The 21,205-nt window shown below is 44.3% G+C and overlaps 1 protein-coding gene across 1 annotated transcript in view; it reads right to left on the reverse strand.

Annotated features, from left to right (window-relative positions):
- Window positions 1–21,205, reverse strand: part of PYGM (glycogen phosphorylase, muscle associated) — a 717,259-nt gene that overhangs the window by 661,635 nt on the left and 34,419 nt on the right.

The following is a 21,205-nucleotide window of genomic DNA, read 5'->3' on the forward strand; positions in this document are numbered from 1 at the left end:
TATGATCTCGGTAAAGAGACTCCGACGGAGACTCTTTACCACGTGATCAGCCGTGTCCAATCACGGCTGATCACAGTGTAAATAGGAAGAGCCGGTGATCGGCTTTTCCTCACTCGCGTCTGTCAGACACGAGTAGAGGAGAGCCGATCGGCTGCTCCTCTGACAGGGGGGGTCTGTGTTGATCGATTATCAGCGCAGCCCCCCCAAGGATGACCACACTGGACCACCAGGGACGCCACCATACCACCAGGGATGCCCAGGACAAGGTTTGCCACCCTACACCACCAGGGATTCCAGTCAGTGCCACAATGGATGCCAATCAGTGCCCATAATGGATGCCAATCAGTTCCCACAATGGGCATCACTGATTGGCATGCATTATTGTTTGGCACTGATTGGCATCCATTAGTACAGTATATTATAATACAATGCCGCCTATCAGTTACCATCCGTGCCACCTATCAGTGCCCATTTGTGCCGCCTACCCATGCCCACCTGTGCTGCCCATCCATGCCCATCCGTGCCACCCATCCATGCCAATCCATGCCAGTTATCAGTGCCAGTTTGTGCCACTTATCAGTGCCAGTTTGTGCCACTTATCAGTGCCCATCCGTGTTGCCCATCAGTGCCACCCATCAGGGCCGCCTATCAGTGCCCATCAGTGCCGCCTATCAGTGCCACATATCAGTGTCCATCAATGCCACCTCATCAGTGCCACTTCATTGGTGCCACCTCATCGGTGCCCATCAGTGCTGCCTTATCATTGCCCATCAGCGTAACCCCATCAGTGCCCATCAGTGAAGGAGAAAACTTACTTATTTACAAAGTTTTGAAACTGAAACCAAAAAAAAACCTTTTTTCCAAAAAAAATTGGTATTTTTTTATTTGTTTAGCAAAAAATAAAAACCGCAGAGGTGATCAAATACCACCAAAAGAAAGCTCTATTTGTGGGAAAAAAATGATAGAAATTTAATTTGGGTACAGTGTAGCATGACCGCGCAATTGTCACTCAATGACTGTGTACATTAACCCTTGGACCGTAAACTGTGCCACAAAAATAATTCTTCTATTCTCAGTCCGAGGTACATGTTCTTAGCCTTCTCATACACATACATATATACAAAACAATATATATATATATATATAATAAACATTTTTTTTTCATAGAATGAGATTATATTTTCCTGAAGTTGTATTTGTGGTGAATCATATTGTCTACTTAGAATCATGCAGTGCTGTACAATTTTCTTTAACCAGAATAGGTTTCTCTTATATTTTTCAGTTTTGAATCAAGAGTCATTTAAAGTGGTATTAAAGCAGTGGTTTTGCACAGTGCAACACCAAACCTCTTCTCTTTGGGTCCCCCCCGCTGGCGCTCCTGACCCCCTTCCCCTCGAGGAGTGCCCCCAGAGAAAGCCACTTGCCCTGGGGGCACCGCTGCATGCCCACTCCTGAGCCGCTGCTCTATGCATCCATAACCTGTTAGAGTATACATGCAGGTTACAGTACGTGGGCAGAACCCCCCTTGGATTAAAGCGGAACTTCAGTCATTTTTTCAAATTTCCATTTATTAAATCTTCTGCCATTGTTGTTTTAACTTTGGATAGTAAAACATTTTTTTTTCTGACATAGCCTACTTCATGTTTCTTATCTGGTAAAAAGCATAGGCTTATGACATCATGCACAGCTTTACAGCTTTCTCTCTCACTCTTGTGAGAGTTTGCCAGGAAGGGAGGGGGGATTAGTCATAAGAGGGCCAATGAGAGCTGCAGGGCTGCAGAGCTGGAGGTGTGTATCTGTGTAAATCCAGGAAAGGATTAAAAATACTTACAGGATATAAGAATATATAAGAATGAAGGGAGCATTTAACATGTTTTTAAGGCAGGTGATCCGGCATCAGGAAGGTCCCAGTGTTTTATAGGTTTCCAGGGGTGTCAATATGCAGCAGCAGAAGATCCCAGGGCGATCAGCAGATGGAAGCCACAAGCTCTGGAAGCACTGGTGGAGCAATTATGCTGTCAGAGTCAGCGTGGAATGTGAATCCCAGAAATCGTCAGCAGGAGGGGACAACAACCAGCGTGGACCACAAACCGGAAGTAGGTCATCAAAATGGAAAGTTTTCCTATATGTGTGCACTGCCTCCACATACATATGCATTTGTGTATATATATATATATATATATATATATATATATATATATATATATATATACACACACATATATATATACACACACATATATATATACCATATATATATATATATACACACACACACACACACACCGTTTTTTCCTGTTACCCTTTTTCAAATGATTAATTAATTGATCGATTTTCAAACAATTAATATTTTCTTTTCCTTATATATTTTTTAACAAAATGTTTTTATCCGGTCTCTATCACTTACTTTAGTGTTTTTTTATATAATATGAATGAATGAATGAATGAAATATTTGTATAGCGCACAACGCATCAGCTAGAAGAGGAAGGTTTTGAGTTTTTTCCTTAAAGACAGGTGGTTTTCTTCCAGGCGGATGTTGATTGGTAGAGCATTCCATAGCCGAGGTCCTTGGACAGCGATTCTCCGATCCCCCCTTAGATTTGTACCGGGCTTTGGGCACGAGGAGGAGGTTTTTGTTGGCTGATCAAAGACTGTGGTTTGGTGTGTAATGATTTATTTTCTCAGCTAGGTATTGCGGAGCTTCTCTATGCACGCATTTTTGGGTTAAGCAGAGGGTCTTGAATGTGATCCGATTTTTTACGGTGAGCCAATGTAGGTTCCTCAGGGAAGGGCAGATTGATTTCCAGGGTTTTTTTCCTGTTATCAGCCTTGCCGCCATGTTTTGGATCAGTTGTAATCGTGCAAGTTGATATTGTGGTAATCCTATGTAAAGCGAGTTTGCGTAGTCCAGTCGTGAATTAATGATTGTTCCAACTACCACTGCTTTGTCATTCTTTGGGATAAAAGGGATGAGTCTGCGAAGCATGCGTAGCAGATGGTGAGATCCACTCACTACTGCTCCTATTTGTGCATCCATTGACATTTGTGAGTCTAAAATAACCCAGAGACTCTTGGCCTTGGTCTTTGGGGAGATGGTCTGTCCAAAGACGGTGGGTGGAGTCCAGGTGGTTTTGGTTACAAAATTATGATTTGGGTGTAAGATAAGAAGCTCTGTCTTTGATTCGTTGAGTTTGAGGGAGTTGGTGGTCATCCAGTCTTCTACTGAATTGAGGCAGTTTTCAAGTTGTTGGTGGTGATCTTTTTGTCCAGTGATACGGAAATAAAGTTGCGTGTCATCAGTGTATGAGTGGAAGCAAAGGTCGGAACGTCTGATGATTTAGAGGAGTGGGCGGATGTAAATGTTGAAGAGAACTGGTGACAAAGGTGATCCTTGAGGGACTCCGCAGGTGACTGCCCGGGATTCAGAGAAGAATTTTCCTAGTTTCACTGTCTGTGAACGATTTCATGTGACATTGATCATTGACATTGACATATGACATTGATCATTTTGTGTGTATATTGCATATGCTATTAGGGAGTGATATGCAATCTGGCTGCTGTGTCCCATTCTATATCCATGTCAGTTTAACTGGCAGCCTGAGCTCCATATTCCTCCTTTATGTCTATTTCGTGATGTCCTGCTTTGTCCAGTTATATTTGTTTTCCCTTACTGTGTAAAGGATCCATTTTGTGCTTTCCTGCACTTCTCTATGTTCATAAAGCACAGTACACTCTAATCCTGGGATATGGTTGTACTATTCTCCTCCTCCCCTCCCACCCATAGTCCCACCCACAGCCCCCCCACAGATTGTAATAAGCTATGCTTCTGCTAACTCGTAGTCATTGACTAGAAGAAGGAACCTGTGACAGAGCCCACTGTCACTGTGTGTTTTGGAGGGGGCTGTGGGCTCGCCTCCTACCCACAGACTATGGCCCAGCAGAGAACATGATATTTGGAGGGCTATTTGCCGTCTTCCACCACCTGGAGAAGATGCCACCTCCAGACATTTGTGTCGGTTTGTTAATTGGAACCGGTTGAACGTGGGATCTGTGGCTGGGCATGTGGAGTCGTTCCTGGCTACCGAAACCTATTGGCCCATCTGGGTTAAATATATACTTTTATTCCACAAACAATGTACTTTTAGCTGATAAAGACATATACAAAATGGCAATGAGATAATGTAATGTAATGCTGCATCCCTTTCCCCTCCCCCCCTGTTGCTGTGTTTAACCGGTTCCTGACCAGTGCACGCCGATGTACGTCGGCAGAATTGCACGCGCAGGCAAATGGGTGTATCTGTACGTCCCTTTAAATTTGTCGCCCTGCCGGTGGCGTGCTCACGTGCTGGTCGGGACCCCCGTGCGTTCGGTCGTGGGTCCCGCCGACTCGATCGCCGTGGGCATACCCGCGATCGCCTCACTGGTGCGGCTGAACGAGGAAATGCCGTTGTAAACAGCATCTCCCCGTTCTGCCTAGCAACTAGTGATGCTGATCTCTGCTCCATGTGATTGGAGCAGAGATCAATGTTCTCTAAATTAAAGCCCAGCCCCCAACAGTTAATAACACACCCCTAGGAACACTTAACCTCTACACTGCCACCCACTGATTAACCCCTGACACTGCCAGTGTCATTTACACAGGAATCACTGCATTTATATAGCAGTGATTGCTGTATACAGTGGGGATCGAAAGTTTGGGCACCCCAGGTAAAAATGTGTATTAATGTGCATAACGAAGCCAAGGAAAGATGGAAAAATCTCCAAATGGCATCAAATTACAGATTAGACATTCTTATAATATTTAAAAAAAAAGTTAGATTTTATTTCCATCATTTACACTTTCAAAATTACAGAAAACCAAAATATGGCATCTGCAAAAGTTTGGGCACCCTGCAGAATTTATAGCATGCACTGCCCCCTTTGCAAGCTGAGACCTGCCAGTGTCATGGATTGTTCTCAATCATCGTCTGGGAAGACCAGGTGATGTCAATCTCAAAGGTTTTACATGACCAGACTCATCTGACCTTGCCCCAACAATCAGCACCATGGGTTCTTCTAAGCAGTTGTCTAAAAAACTGAAACTGAAAATAGTTGACGCTCACAAAGCTGGAGAAGGCTATAAGAAGATAGCAAAAGCGTTTTCAGATGTCAATATACTCTGTTCGGAATGTAATTAAGAAATGTCAGTCATCAGGAACAGTGGAAGTTAAAGCAAGATCTGGAAGACCAAGAAAAATATCAGACAGAACAGCTTGCAGGATTGTGAGAAAAGCAACTCAAAACCCACGTTTGACTGCACGATCCCTCCAGAAAGATCTGGCAGACACTGCAGTTGTGGTACACTATTCCACTATAAAGCGATACTTGTACAAATATGGTCTTCATGGAAGAGTCATCAGAAGAAAACCTCTTCTACGTCCTCACCACAAAAATCAGCACTTGAACTTTGCAAATGAACATATAGACAAGCCTGAGGCATTTTGGAAACAAGTTCTGTGGAGCGATGAGGTTAAAATAGAACTTTTTGGCCTGAATGAGCAAAGGTACGTTTGGAGAAGAAAGGGCACAGAATTGAATGAAAAGAACCTCTGTCCAACTGTTAAGCAAGGGGGTGGGTCAATCATGCTTTGAGGTTGTATTGCAGCCAGTGGCACAGGGAACATTTCACGAGTAGAAGGAAAAATGGATTCAATAAAATTTCAGCAAATTTTGTATGGTAACTTGATGCCATCTGTGAAAAAGCTGAAGTTAAAGAGAGGATGGCTTCTACAAATGGATAATGATCCTAAACACACCTCAAAATCCAGGGGGGATTACATCAAGAGGCGTAAACTGAAGGTTTTGCCATGGCCTTCACAATCTCCTGACCTCAACATTATTGAAAACCTATGGATAGACCTTAAAGGAGCAGTGAGTGACAGACAGCCCAGAAATCTCAAAGAACTGGAACACTTTTGTAAGGAAGAATGGGCAAAGATACCTCAAACAAGAATTGAAAGACTCTTGGCTGGCTACAAAAAGCGTTTACAAGCTGTGATACTTGCCAAAGGGGGCAGTACAAGATATTAACTCTGCAGGGTGCTCAAACTTTTGCAGATGTAATTTTTTTGTTTTCTGTAATTTTGAAAGTGTAAATGATGGAAATAAAATCTAACTTTTTTTGACATATTATAAGAATGTCTAATCTGTAATTTGATGCCATTTGGAGATTTTTCCATCTTTCCTTGGATTCGTTATGCATATTAATACACATTTTTACCTGGGGCGCCCAAACTTTCGATCCCCACTGTAAATGACTGGTCCCAAATATGTGTCAAAAATGTCCGATGTGTCCGCTATAATGCCGCAGTCACAATAAAAATCGCTGATCGCCGCCATTACTAGTAAAAAAAAATTATTAATAAAAATGCCATAAAACTATTACCTATTTTGTAAACGCTATAACTTTTGTGCAAACCAATCAATAATCGCTTATTGCGTTTTTTTTTTTTTTACCAAAAATATGTAGAAGAATACGTATCGGCCTAAACTGAGGGAAAAAAATGTTTTTTTATATATTTTCGGGGGATATTTATTATAAGAAAAAGTAAAAAATAATGCCTTTTTTTCAAAATTGACGCTCTATTTTAGTTTATAGCGCAAAAAAAAAAACGCAGGGGTGATCAAATATCACCAAAAGAAAGCTCTATTTGTGGGAAAAAAAGGACGTCAATTTTGTTTGGGAGCCACGTCGCACAACCCCAGCAAAATGGTCCGGGGCTGAAGTGGTTAATTGTGTTGGGTCATGGAATGTAGACAAAAGGTCTGGACTGGGGACACATCCCAGCAGGGGATGTGCAAGGAGGGGCTGCCTGCTTATCATAATCCCTTTATGTGTTTCAACTGTAGTTGTTTGAATATACAAGTGTTGAGTTTCCATTGGTTCTTCCTTGTCCCCTACCCCCTCTATGACAAGGCTAAGAGGAGCTCCCCAAACGGTGTTTAAAGTGTATGTTTGAGACTTAATAAACAGTTTATACTCTGGATATTTAACCCTCAACACCTGTGTGGTTTGTCTCGTGATTGAGGGGTTAAGGGCTGATTATGGCGAATCTGCAGGCTGTGGGTGCGTTTGAAGGACAGGAGACATAGGTCTAGCGGAGATGCTCAGCAGGAGTATCTGAGATCCGGCACAGAACCAATCAGCAGTTCCAAAATGCATCTCCATTTTGATGACCTACTGTCCGCTGACATCATTTCCGGGATTCACTTTTGACGCTGACACCTACAGCGCAATTGCTCCACCAGTGCTTCCAGAGCTTGTGGCTTCCATCTGCTGGTCACCCTGGGATCTTCTGCTGCTGCATATCGACACCCCTTGAAACCTATAACACACTGGGACCTTCCTGAGCACCTGCCTTAAAAACATGTGAAATTCTCCCTTCATTCTTATATCCTGTAAGTGTTTTTAATCCTTTTTGGGTATATTAAAAGTTTTAATTCTGCACTTAGGGCAGCATTCAAAGAGCAGAGCTATCTCTAGTAAAAGACAAACAGAAGAAAATGCGTCTCTAATGCCGCGTACACACGGGCGGACTGTATGGCGTACTTAGTCCGTCGAAACACATTTCAGCGGACAGTCCGCTCGTGTGTGGGCTTCAGCGGACTTTTTCAGCGTGCAGTCTGGCGTACTAAGTATTTCGGATTTTTCGAAATTCTGTCCGTCGTACTTTGGTTTCAGTGGACAATCCGCTCGTCAGTAGGCTAGTTCGACGGACTAAGAATGGCGCATGCTCAGAAAGGATTTACACGGCGGAAGGGTGCTTTGCTGTGTATTGGACTTCCTATTTCTAGTCCCGTCGTACGTGCTGTACACGTCATTGCGCAAGCTTTCGACGGACTGTTTGTGCATCCGTGTGTGGTCAAGTCCGTTCAGTCGAAAGTCTGACGGACTGTCCGTCGGATTGTATGACGGACTAAGTACGCCATACAGTCCGCTCGTGTGTACGCGGCATAAGTGTTTGAAGACATCATTTGAATACCTCTACTCAATATAGACATTATGTGCCTGATCCTGCTATTCTGAACGCTCTTATATACACTCTTTATCCAGCCGCTTCAGCTGCCCACAGGTAAAATGGTCAAACCAGACTCAGTGGAGGGAGATTTCTGCAGCATATTTGGTAAATACAGAATAATATGCAAAGTGGTTGGAGGGAAGCTTCAGAATGGCAAAGATGTTTTTATTACAAATTATGTGAGCAGACTGCGGTTCCTCTTTAAGGATCAGACAGATTGCACATAAGCAATATCAAAAGGGTTTCAAAAACCACAGCCTCCCAGAACATTTCAGAAAACATTTAAAGAGGAATCCAACAGAGTTGAAGATAGGCGCCATGAATAAAATAGAGAATCACTGGCGAGGTACTAATAAGAAACAGGCAGTCTCACAGAATGAAACATTTTGAATCCACAGATTAAGTACTATTATGCCCGCAGGCTTGATTATATATATATATATATATATATATAATTTCTTGATCATACATCACGGGACACAGGAGCTTCATTACATAGTGGGTTATATAGGCACCTCTGGTGATTGGACACTGGTTAACCCCAATTAAGGAGAATTCCTCCCCTATATAACCCTTCCCATATGGGAGGCACCTCAGTTTTTTCGCCAGTGTCTATGGTGATGGTCATGTAAAACTTTAGCTCTGTGCAGGTCCCTGCGGGGGCCTAAGGGCTACAACAAACCGGATCCATACCTCGGGCCGATATTTGACTCCCAAGATGGTATGGTACCCGAGCCTCGTCAGCCGAAGAAACGAGGTTTGGCCTGTAAGTCCTCTCCTATTGGAAGACTGGGCTCTGGGAAAACCAGACTTGGTGTACTGTTTATACAGAGTGCACAAAAGTTTCTGGCAGAGTCTTTTACATAGTCCAGGTAGGAGACTCTTCCGAGAAAGAGCCCCAGATAAACCTGAAGGTTGGCTAACACTGCCCGCCGTGATGGGTGAAGGCTGGAATTTGTCTGTTTCAGCAATTCCTGCGGCGAGGACAGGTAAGGGAAGTTAATCCTATATATGTTATTATATGATGGATTTCTTAATTTTGAGTAGTTGTATGTCTTACCTGGTTTCCACCACTAGAGGGAGTAAGAGCAGCCTGATGCATACTTACATGCCTTTCAGTACACACGCTCAGTGAAGCCTGGTTCTCCAGCTGTCTCACGTCTCCACTGCAGTCCCTGCCACAACAAGGTAACACAGGGGTCCCACGTAGTCTGGGGGTCCCATGCAGCTCCGGTGGAGTTCTCCTTTCCCCCCCTGGATCCCGTTGTCCTCGTGCATGCGCGCCGGGTGTGTTCCCGGCCTAATGTAGGAGGGGGGAGTGTGGTTATCAGCCGTGCACGTCAGTGTGCACGGCGCTGTACTGCGCAGGCGCCAGGCGGCAGATTTAAAAAGCCCAGAGCGTCAGGGGGCTGTAAGTGGAGACACAGGAGCTGTGGGCAGTAAGCATCCGAGGGGATTGGATCCAGGCAAACCTTAGACACCTACTCAGCATCAGGTTGTGCAGTTTAAGCATATATATTTATTGTGAGACTTTAAGTACAACAGTGATTGCACTTGTACTAGTACCTCTGCTTTGTAGCTTAGGACTATGTCTCCTCGTAAGAGGGTCTCAGGGGGAGGTAGCAAAGGCACTGGTAAAACACCACCTAGGTCCTGGTTGCTGAAGGGCAAAACTTTTCTTCCTCTTCCATGGAAGATTATCACGACAGATGCCAGCCTGACAGGCTGTGGAGCAGTGTTGGAGGAGACGTGCTCGCAGGGGAAATGGTCTGCGATCGAGAAGCTATTGCCCATAAATGTCCTGGAGATCCGGGCAGTTTATATGGCTCTCATAAAGTGGTCTTACAGACTATGAGGTCTCCCTGTTCGGGTTCAGTCCCACAATGCCACAGCAGTGGCTTATATCAATCACCAGGGCGGTACCAGGAGTCTGGTGGCCCAAAAAGAAGTGAATCGCATACTTGTCTGGGCAGAAAAGCATGTTCCGTGTCTTTCTGCAGTCTTCATTCCAGGAGTGGAAAATTGGCAGGTGGATTTTCTGAGCCGCCAGCAGTTGTGCCCAGGAGAATGGGCTCTGCACCCCGACGTGTTTTGGAACATATGTCACAGGTGGGGTACTCCAGACGTAGATCTGTTTGCATCCAGGTTCAACAGGAAACTGGACAATTTTGTGTCAAGGACAAGAGATGCACTTGCTCAGGGTTCAGATGCTCTGACATTTCCCTGGGATCAGTACAATCTCATCTATGCCTTCCCCCCGAGCCCGCTTCTGTCGCGGTTCCTGGGAAGAGTCAAGAGGGAGACAAAATCGGTCCTTTTGGTGGCCCCGGCTTGGCCCAGGCGACTGTGGTACACAGAGATCATGAAGTTGGCAGTAGGCAGGCCATGGATCCTCCCTCTCCGGCCAGATCTGCTCTCACAGGGTCCAATTTACCATCCTGCTTTACACAGTCTGATTTTGATGGTTTGGCTGCTGAGACCCACATTCTGAGAGACTGTGGCCTTTCGGGCCAGTCCTTTCTACTCTGGTCAATGCCAGAAAGCCGGCCTCCAGGCTTATTTATTACAAAATCTGGAGGGCATATGTTTCCTGGTGTGAACTCATGAAATGGCATCCTAGAAAGTATGTCATTAGCAGGATCTTGGCCTTCCTCCAGTCAGGCCTAGAAATGAATTTGGCCATAAGCACTATCAAGGTGCAGATTTCGGCCCTGTCAGTGTTTTTTCAGAAGCCACTTGCATCGCATTCCCTGGTGCGGGCTTTCATCCAGGGGGCCATGCGGATAAGACCGCCAGTCAAACCTCCGGTATGCCCATGGGATCTGAATTTGGTTCCCTCGGCTTTGCAGGGGCAACCATTTGAACCTTTGCATCTGGCTTCATTAGTTCTCCTGACTAAAAAAATGGTCTTCTTGGTAGCCATATCTACGGCTAGAAGAGTATCAGAGCTAGCAGCTCTTTCCAGCAAGGAGCCATATCTAATTATTCATAAGGACCGGGTGGTCATGCGTCCCAACAGGTCCTTTCTACCTAAGGTGGTTTCGGGATTCCATTTGAATCAATCCTATTATCCTTTTTCCGGACCCACAGTCCGCAGAAGAAGAATCTTTGCACACTTTGGATGTGGTTAGGGCAATCAGTATATATCTTCAAGCAACTGCTCAGATAAGGAAAACTGATTGCTTGTTTATTTTGCTGGAAGGCCCTAGGAAGGGCCAGGCGGCGTCAAAATCCACTCTCTCAAGGTGGATTAGACAGATTATTTCTCAGGCCTATAGTGTTATAGAGAAAATCCCCCCTTTACAAGTGAAAGCGCACTCTACTAGGGCTGTAAGTGCTTCTTGGGCAGTGCATCACCAGGCCTCCCTGGCTCAGATCTGTAAGGCTGCAACTTGGTCATCAGTGCACACATTCACCAGATTCTATCAGGTGGATGTCAGAGGGCAAGAGGATATTGCCTTCGGGCGCAGTGTACTGCAGGCTGCAGTTTAGGTCCTCCAGTCCCTGGCGGTCTATAATTATGATCTGTGTCTCCCTCCCCTCAATCTGAGCATTGCTTTGGGACATCCCACTATGTAATGAAGCTCCTGTGTCCCGTGATGTATGATCAAGAAAATGGGATTTTTATATACAGCTTACCTCTAAAATCCTTTTCTTGAGAGTACATCACGGGACACAGGGCTCCTGCCCCTCTTGGGTTTTACGTGGTTTCTTATTGCTTTGCTACAAAACTGAGGTGCCTCCCATATGGGAGGGGTTATATAGGGGAGGAATTCTCCTTAATTGGGGTTAACCAGTGTCCAATCACCAGAGGTGCCTATATAACCCACTATGTAATGAAGCTCCTGTGTCCTGTGATGTACTCTCAAGAAAAGGATTTTTCAGGTAAGATGTATATAAAAATCCCATTATATATATATATATATATATATATATATATAGATAGATATAATGGGAATACTTTAGGAATATATTAAATACATGTATCACCGAGTGCATTCCAAGGAGTAATAAATATAGAAGAACAAAGAACTGACATTCATACACACACACACACACGCACGCACACACACACGCACACACGCATTATACCTATCTATTCCAGCAGGTGGTGCTGTACTATTATAGTGTATAGTTCATGTATTCTGTGATATGAGAGGAAGTACACAGAAGTGTTTGTGTTCTCTTCCTGTTTTCTACATGATGTAAAGCCATGAAAAAGATAGCCTCCATGAAAGTAAAGGTGTTCTGCTGTATACAAGAAGCTTTCAGGCCATGATCTCAATACTCTGAACAATAGGTTATGGGCCCAGGCATTGGAGAGGATACTACAAGCTTAAGCACCTCCAGGCACCCTGGCTCTGAAGAGGATACTGCAAGTCTGTGAGTACTGTATGCAAACTGCTGAAAGATGCCAAGTGGTTCATATGTGAAGTTTGCAATTGAAAAGCTGAACAATGGCAATTACCAGCTGTGGAAGTTTAAACTAGAAATGCTTTTTAGCAAGGGTGACTTGTGGCAAGTGCGTAATACAGACGGACCCACAGACGGAGAGATGGAGGACTGGGATAAAAAAGATAGACAAGTTTGGCACATCACGGATCTGGTGGACAGATTACTGGGAGGGGCTGGGGAAGACCCAGCTGTCATGGTGCACGTTGGCACCAATGACAAAGTCAGAGGCAGATGGAGTGTCCTAAAGAATGATTTTAGGGACTTGGGAGCTTAATTGAGGAAAAAGACCTCCAAGGTAGTATTCTCAGGAATACTACCTGTACATCAAGCCACACTAGAAAGGCAGAGGGAGATCAGGGAAGTAAACAAGTGGCTGAAGAGCTGGTGTAGTAAGGAGGGGTTTGGGTTCCTGGAGGACTGGGGCGACTTCTCAGTCGATAACCGGTACTATAGAAGGAACAGACTGCACCTAAATGAGGAGGGTGCAGATCAGCTGGGAATAAGGATAGCCAAAAAGTTAGAGGGGTTTTTAAACTAGGCGACGGAGGGGTGGGACCAGAGATAGAGATAGTCAGCGTGGAACATATTCCAGAGGGTAATATTAGGGTCATTAGTGGTAAGGTAACCAAAGCACATAAACCTAAGGTAAGTAAAGTAGCAAGTCCTAGTTGCAATCTCGGAACACCCAAGAGGATAGCATGTGACCGGTCAAATTATATTAATGCATTAAAAAGTTTGTTCACCAATGCCAGAAGTCTGCCAAGCAAAATAGGTGAGTTGGAAAAAGTTAAAAAAAAAGCTATAGACTATAAGAAAAGAGCTTTTAAAAAATATAAAAATGAAGGAACACTAGTGTCATTTAAATGTTACAAAGAATATAACAGAATATGTAAAAAGGAAATCAAGGATGCAAAAATTCAAAACGAAAGACAGATTGCAAAAGATAGTAGGACAAACCCCAAAAATTCTTCAAATATATTAATAGTAAAAAGGTCAACTCTGATTTTGTTGGCCCTTTACAAAATAATCTGAAGTGGGTGACTGGGGACAAAGAGAAGGCTAATTTATTAAATACTTTCTTCAGCTCTATGTATATAAAGGAGCATGGGGGAGCTCATGTCCATAATGGGGGTGGTAGTGTCACAGCCCCAAATCCACAATGGCTCAAAAGTAATATGGTCCAGAAATATTTGGACAGAATAAAGGTGGATAAAGCACCTGGACCTGATGGAATCCACCCACGGATCCTAAAAGAATTGAGCTCTGTAATTTCAAAGCCATTGTATCTAATTTTTAGGGACTCATTAATGACAGGAATAGTACCACTGGATTGGCGCAGGGCCAATGTGGTGCCTATATTTAAAAAGGGAACAAAGTCTTTACCAAGTAACTATAGACCTGTTAGTTTAACTTCTATAGTTGGGAAGATACTGGAGAGATTAATAAATTACCACATGGACGAGTTCGTTCAGGAAAAAAATATTTTAAGCAACAGACAGCATGGATTCATGAAAGACAGAAGTTGTCAGACAAACCTGATTTCTTTTTATCAGAAGGCAAGTAAAACCTTGGACAGAGGGGTGGCGGTGGACGTGGTATACTTGGATTTCGCAAAAGCATCTAATACAGTTCCGCCCACACGGCTCATGTGTAAGGTAAAGTCTACAGGTTTGTAAATGGATAGAAAACTGGCTAAAAGACAGAATTCAGAGAGTAGTGGTTAATGATTCTTACTCTGAATGGTCTAAGGTTATCAGTGGTGTACCCCAAGGTTCAGTGCTGGGACCCATACTTTTTAATATCTTTATAAATGATATTGGGTCTGGGATCAAAAGTAACATTTCCGTCTTTGCAGATGACACCAAGCTATGCAGTGGAATAACGTCCTTACAGGATGTCTCCAATTTGCAAACCGACCTCAATGCTCTGTCTAAATGGGCAGATGAGGTTTAATGTTGAGAAATGTAAAGTTATGCACTTGGGGGCTAAGAATATGCATGCATCATACATCTTAGGGGGAGTACAACTGGAGGGATCCATGGTGGAGAAGGATCTGGGGGTTTTGGTAGATCATAAGCTCAATAATAGCATGCAATGCCAAGCTGCGGTTTCCAAAGCAAGCAAAGTCCTTTCTTGTATTAAGAGAGGTATGGACTCCAGAGAGAGAGAGATATCATTTTGCCACTGTTTAAATCATTAGTAAGACCTCATCTGGAATATGCAGTTCAGTTTTGGGCACCAGTTCTCAAAAAGGATATTGGGGAACTGGAGAAAGTGCAGAGAAGGGCAACCAAACTGATAAGAGGCATGGAGGAGCTCAGCTATGAGGAAAGATTAGAGGAACTGAATTTATTCACTCTTGATAAGAGGAGATTAAGGGGGGATATGATCAACATGTACAAATATATAAAGGGTCCATATAGTGAACTTGGTGTTGAGTTATTCACTTTACAGTCAACAAAGAGGACAAGGGGGCACTCTTTACGTCTAGAGGAAAAAAGATTTCATCTCCAAATACGGAAAGGTTTCTTCATAGTAAAAGCTGTGAAAAATGTGGAATAGACTCCCTGCAGAGGTGGTTCTGGCTAGCTCAGTAGATTGATTTAAGAAAGGCCTGGATTATTTCCTAAGTGTTGACATGGACATTCACTGTACTGTTCATTTAAGCACAAGAGACTCCATTTTGTCCTCGCTCCTGAAATGTGTTCTGTAACCTTCACCTAACACACAGACACATCTCCTACTAAACACTCTCTACTCCCCCCTCCCTTCTCAATGTTTTACTTTTGCAGTTGTTCTATTTGCTAGCTTTTAATAATATATTTCTATTTGTTAGCTTTTAATAACATATTTCTATTTGTGCAGTACTTTTATTAAACATCTCCATCAAGCCAGTTTGATTTGCTACTTTAGCTTCTGTCTCCCATGTGCAAGCTATTCTCCACGTTCCTTCACTGCACAGTAGTGGGCCATAATCGTGCAGAAAAGTTTGCCATACTTGTAAATCAAAAGTCCCTTCAGATTTTAAAGGTTTAGCTGTTCCCTTTGTCCATTCTACCCATTTATCTAGGGACTCAGTATAGGCGGAACCGTACCTTCGGTTCATATATTCTCTAGCGCTCATCTTGCGCTGGGCATTTTCTGAAGGCTTCTCTCCCTTCATTCTCTTACTTAAATTAATGCCCATAATGACTGGCCAGTCTTCTCTATCTGTGCCTATACACTCTTGCCTCTAAAACAAATAGTACAGCAATCTGCAGATTTACAAGAAAAGTCTCCACTTATCTACGTGGATAGAAGGGGTTTATGACAATAGACAAAACACTCATTAAGAGACCCTCCTCGTCTCTTCTCTTCTCTGTGAGCTTTATCTGACCCTACCATGCGCCTCTGACCCAGGTCGCCCACAAGGAGTCAACACAGGGAACTGCAGAGGATTCTCCCTATCCACACACAGTTCAAACCCATGAAGGGGGACACAAACACATTCACACACACACGTTACCCAACCAGAAAGGTTCGAGAGTGGTCTGGTTTCCTTGAGAACCGATAGATAGGATACATAGGAAAGGCAGAAATATAGCAAGCTTAAAGAGGAAGTAAACCCTGATGGGTTTACTTCCTCTTTTTTTCCCTGCAAAGGTAAAGCATAATGGACTACTATGCATCGCATAGTAGCTCATTATGTGTCACTTACCTGACACAGGAGCCAGCGAAGTCGCCGCTGATCCCTGTAGTCCGCCGCATCCATGTTGCTTGTGGCGTCTCGCAGCTCCGACGAATCACAGCGGCGCAACCGCGATGACGTCACTCCCGCGCATGCGCACGGGAGTCGCGCCTCGCAGCTCCGCCACTGTCATACGGCGAAGCCGCGATGACGTCACTCCCGCGCATGCGCACGGGAGTCGACAAATTTGGCAAATCCATTCTTGGATTTGCCACATTTAGTGCGCATGCGCGCCGCTGTCTACGGCGCATGCGCCGTAGACAGCGGTGCCCATTTTCGGGCAAATATCTCCTAAACCATATAGGTTTAGGAGATATTGCTTGGACCTACAGGTAAGCCTTAATCTAGGCTTACCTATAGGTCCAAGTTGTTTGGAAGGGTTTACTTCCTCTTTAAACACAGCTTACCTAGACACATCTCCTACTAAACACTCTCTACTCCCCCCTCCCTTCTCAATGTTTTACTTTTGCAGATGTTCTATTCGCTAGCTTTTAATAATATATTTCTATTTGTTAGCTTTTAATAACATATTTCTATTTGTTAGTTTTTAATAACATCTCACACCACCCCTTTCTTATCTATGTATAAAATAACATGTAATAATACATTTTGACACTGAACGGACATTTTAAACATAGTGATTGAGTCCTGTGAATCTGTTCCTGCAGCTGCAGTATTAACTTTGTTTTAGAGTCCCAATCAGAAATCAGTCATAACAGTGTACATAATATAACTGGGTACTAACATTTATAGGTAAAGTTGATCCAGGGAAAATCCGATTTCCTCTCGGGGGGATTAGGAAGGAATTTTTTTCCCGTGCTTTAGCAAATTGGATCATGCTCTGCTGGGGTTTTTTTCCTTTCTCTGAATCAACTGTGGGTATAAAATTGGGTATATGGGATTATATGATATTGTTTGTTTTTTGTTTTTTGTGGTTGAACTAGATGGACTTGTGTCTTTTTTCAACCTGACTATGTAACTATGTAACTATGATTGGCAACATAGTAACACAAGCCCTTTCTCCTGCCATGATGACAACCTCAGTGTTTAATGCAACCAATGAAGATGATATACTGGCTCCTTCAATGGAAGACAAAGAATTTCAAGGCGACTCCAATAATTGGGTAGCACCCTACCTTTTCATCTCCTAAGAGGAAGATTGACCAACAACTGGCAGCAGGCCATCAGTAGATTCTCTTTAAAGCGCAACTTAGGCAGGAAACCTGAGATTCAAAACCACTTTGTGGACTTTATGCAAAATATATTTGACAGAGACCATGCAGAACCTGCACTCCCACTAAAGGAGGGAGAAAAATGCTGGTGCCTTCCATCCTTTGGTGTGTATCACTAGAGATGGCTTTGCGGTTCATCCAGCAGTCGGTTCGCGGCAAATTTTGCTCGTTCGCGATTCGCCAAACCAGCGGACTTCTGGCGCTGTTTGTGGCGGCCATATTTGTTTACATTGTGAAGAACTTTGACCCATGACACATCCATCATGGGGTACAGGACAGCCAATTGAGACATTTCAGCACATGGACAATTGGACATACCCCCTACCTTATAAATAGACCTGATCTGGCGGCCATTTTACATTCTGTCTTTTGTCAGTGTAGGGACAGGACGCTGTGTGGAGCAGGGACAGTCAGTCTATCACTAGCTATTACTATTAGGTCCACAAAAGTCCTTTTAAGGACTGGTATAGGTGTACAGTATATAGGGTTGTAATACACCTATAATATATATTTTTTCAAATATATTATGGTGCACTGCTGACTGCTGTGCTGCTGAGTGCTTGCTGACCGATTCTGCAGCTGTCTTTTATCAGTGTAGGGAGGGACAGTTTGGTGTTTGGAGCAGGGACAGGCTGCAAATCACTAGCTAACTAGCTACTAGATCCACAAAGGTCCTTTTAAGGACTGGTATAGGTGTACAGTATATAGGGTTGTACACATATAATATACTTTCTTTCAAATATAGAAATCCAATTATACTTGACTGCTGAGCTGAGTGCTGACTGATTCTGCAGCTGTCTTTTATCAGTGTAGGGACTGAAGGACAGTTTGTTGTTTGGAGCAGGGACAGTCTGCAAATCACTAGCTACTAGGTCCACAAATGTCCTTTTATAGGTGTACAGTATATACAGTATATACAGTTGTACACGTATAACATATATTTTTTCAAATATAGAAAGCATATTATAGTTCACTGCATGCAGTGCTGCTGACTGATTCTGTAGCTGTCGTTTCTCAGTGTAGGGAGAGACAGTTTGGTTTTTGGAGCAGGGACAGTCTGCAATTTACTAGCTACTAGCTAGCTACTATTAGGTCCACAAAAGGTCCTTTTAAGGGCTGGTATAGGTGTACTATTTGGTGTGCAGTACATAGGGGTGTAATACACGTATAAAATACTTGCACATATAGAAAGCATAGTATAGTGCATGTCCACTGTACAGCATTGTGACTGCTGAGCGGTTCTGCAGCGATACTACAAAGAGTGACAAACGCAATTAGAAAAAAGTATTATAACTGGTATGATAGGCCAGTGGCCCCCAAAAACGACGGATTGAAGCGGGTGTTATTTATATACCTTCTTCCACATACATACTGCACTTCTCTAGAGACTTTTGTCACAGGGTCATTTAAAAAATGACAGGCAGAGGAAGAGGCAAGCCCTTCCACAGGGGTGGCAGGGGTAGGACAGGAGCGACAGGCTTGAGCCAAAGTGGCAAATTGCAGAAGGTGCGTGCGATTACGTCAAAGGACCCACCAGACTTGGTTGAGTGGCTCACTCAGCCTTACTCTTCTGCACTCTACTTATCCTCTCGATCTGCACCCTTTTCTTCACTCTCTGCTGTGTGCCCCCCCAAAGACACTACCACCAACACCACCACCATATACCCTCCGCTTGAGTCACAGGAATTATTTTCCGATCCATCACAAGACATTGCCGATGCGCAGCCACTCTTGGCATTGGATCAGGAAGTGGCGGTAGCAAGAACCGCAACTCAGCAGTCTGACAACAGTTCCCAGATCAGCCCAAGGAGGAGGTTGGTCCCCGATGTTGCTGCCTACTCCAAGATCTCTAATTATAGCGGTGGGGAAGGTGTCACGTGGGTGCCCACAAGAGAGGAAGAGGAGGGGAGTTCAGAGGGCGATATGGACCAGCAGATAGGGAGGAGAAGCAGGTGGAACTTAGATTGCACAGGAGGGACAAAGCAGACTGCTAATGTATCAGGAGCGAGGCATCAACCATGTACAGTCACATCTGGCGCTCCCAAGACGCCAGGCAACTGGCTCCGCAGTGTGGGCTTTTTTTAACGTGTCCGCTGCTGACAATCTGCAGCCTTTGCAGTCAACGCATAAGTCGCGGTAAGCCCAACACTCACCTAGGGACGACCGCCTTAAGAAGGCACATGAGCTGTCATCACCGAGCCCAGTGGGAGCAACAGAACCCACAAAGCCACACTCCAGGCTCTCACTGTCCAGCCTCGTCTTCTACTTCTCCTTCTCCTCTCTCCTCACAATTGTCCTCCACTCCACCTTCCATCATGCCATCCTCACATTTTTGTGGAAAAGACAGGCTTCCGTGGGCCAAATGTTTGAGCGTAAAAAAATGATGACGCCGGATAACCCTCTTGCCCAACGGTTGACGGCTAGCTTGTCAGAACTGGTAGCCCGCCAACTACTGCCATATAAACTGGTGGACTCGGAGGCCTTTCGAAAATTTGTGGCCATTGGAACACCACAATGGAAGGTCCCAGGACGCAAGTATTTCTCACAGAAGGGCATCCCAGTGCTATATGGCCATGTTCAACGGCAAGTGAGTGTATCTCTGGCACACAGTGTCGGTGCCAAGATACATCTGACCACAGACACGTGGTCTAGCAAACACGGGCAGGGAAGGTATATAACTTTTACTGCCCACTGGATGAACCTTCTAACGGCCGTCAACCATGTAACCCGTTACACCCGTTTAGATTTGGTTTTACCTCCACGGATTGCATGCAGGCCTGCCTCTTCTTCTCCTCCTACTCCATCCTCCCTCTCCTCCTCGGCTGACTCCTCCTTTTCCGCTGCTAGCGTCTCTTCCGCTGCGCCGCCCAAGATCCCCAGAACCTATTCGACATGCCAGGTTGCCATGCAGTGTTGCGTCTGTTGTGCCTGGAAGTCAAGGGCCACACTGGCCCTGCACTCCTTTCAGCTTTGCGTTCATAGGCAGATCAGTGGCTAACACCGCTCAATTTGACAGTTGGTAAAGTGGTGTGTGACAATGGTGCCAATCTGCTTAGTGCATTTAAACAGGGCAAAATCACACACGTGCCATGCATGACACACGTCTTAAACTTGGTCGTGCAGCGATTCATTGTCAAATATCCTGGGGTCCAGGACATCTTGCAGCAGGCAAGGAAAATCTCGGCCCATTTCAGAAGATCTTACACGGCCATGGCTCGCCTTGCTGACATTCAGTGGCAACACAATCTGCCGGTCAGACGTCTTATTTGCGATTGCCCGACGTGATGGAACTCAACCTTCTATATGCTTCATAGGCTGCTCCAGCAGAAACGTGCAGTTAACGACTACTAGGGATGAGCTTCGAGTTCGAGTCAAACTCATGTTCGACTCGAACATTGCCTGTTCGCCTGTTCAGCGAACAGTGAACAATTTGGGCTGTTCGTGGCAAATTCGAAAAGCCGGAACACCCTATACACAAATATAAAGTGCTAATTTTAAAGGGTAATATGCAGGTTACTGTCCTAAAAAGTGTTTGGGGACCTGGGTCCTGCCCCAGGGGACATGGATCAATGCAAAAAAAAGTTTTAAAAACAGACGTTTTTTCAGGAGCAGTGATTTTAATAATGATTAAAGTGAAACAATAAAAGTGTAATATTCCTTTAAATTTCGTTCCTGGGGGTGTCTATAGTATGCCTGTGAAGGGGCGCATGTTTCCTGTGCTTAGAACTGTCCC

This window comes from Lithobates pipiens, unplaced genomic scaffold, assembly GCF_037356315.1.
Source record: "Lithobates pipiens isolate NorthernLeopardFrog02 unplaced genomic scaffold, aLitPip1_a1.2 Scaffold_10, whole genome shotgun sequence".
In the NCBI taxonomy this organism is placed as follows: Eukaryota; Metazoa; Chordata; class Amphibia; order Anura; family Ranidae; genus Lithobates; species Lithobates pipiens.